This window comes from Plecotus auritus (genome assembly GCF_963455305.1).
Source record: "Plecotus auritus genome assembly, chromosome: 7".
NCBI classification, from domain to species: domain Eukaryota; kingdom Metazoa; phylum Chordata; class Mammalia; order Chiroptera; family Vespertilionidae; genus Plecotus; species Plecotus auritus.
The window spans coordinates 14,016,628-14,017,772 of NC_137774.1; positions in this window are offsets into that span (position 1 = coordinate 14,016,628).

Consider the following 1,145-nt stretch of genomic DNA (forward strand, 5'->3'; position numbering starts at 1 on the left):
TGACTGTCTTTTTTAAAAACACATTTTTATGTATTTCAGAGGGAAAGGGAGAGGGAGAGAGAGAAACATCAATGATAAGAGAGAATTATTGATCAGCTGCCTCCTGCACGCCCCTACGGGGGATAGAGCCCATAATTGGCACATGTACCCTGATCAGGAATCAAACCCCACAACCTTTCAGTGCACAAGATGATGCCCAACCAACTGAGCTAGACTGGCCAGAGCTTATGGTTATTCTTATTTTGCTCTTCCTAGTGGAGTCAAATATTTCCAGTTCTTTTTAACTCTCAAATCTTGCTCTCTGTCTACCCCTATGCACATCCTGCTGACATGGTTATATCATTTTGGGTTAGGACAATATTCAATGTTTATCTTGTTATGACTCTCTAGTCACAGCTGTGTTAGATCATACACTGTGAGAACATCTCATTTCCTGTACACTTTTCTGCTTGACTTAGGATTTATAATCATCTGACTTTATGCTTGTTTAGTTTTCTATGTATCTAACAGTAATTAACTTCCAAATTCTCTGCCTCAGACAAGAAAACTTGTTGTTGTTAATTATACACATTACCATCAGCAATAATTTTGTATCATCAGGATATATTCCCCTTAGCCCTTTTCCTTTGGATCCTGACCTGTAGCCCACTCCTCAGCTGTCCTACTGGGCTCCCCCTTCCCATGTATCCAGGGTTTAACTTAAAAAAATTTATTGATGGATTTTGAGTGAGAGAGAGGAAAACATCCATTTATTGTTCCACTTACTCATGCATTCATTGGTTGATTATTTTTTATATATTTTATTGATTTCAGAGAGGAAGGGAGAGGAAGAGAGAGATAAAAACATCAATGAAGAGAGAGAATCATTGATCAGCTGCCTCCAGCAGGCCACACACTGGGGATTGAGCCACAACCCAGCCATGTGCCCTGACCGGGAATTGAACTGTGACCTCCTGGTTCATAGGTTGATGCTCAAACACTGAGCCACACCAGCTGGGCCATTGGTTGATTCTTGTATGTGCCCTGACTGGGGATCAAACCCACAGCCTTGGCATATCAGATAACACTTTGACCAACTGACCTACTCAGTCAAGCCTTATATCCAGTCCCCCGCCCCCCCCCTTCCCCCGCACGCGCGCGCGCAC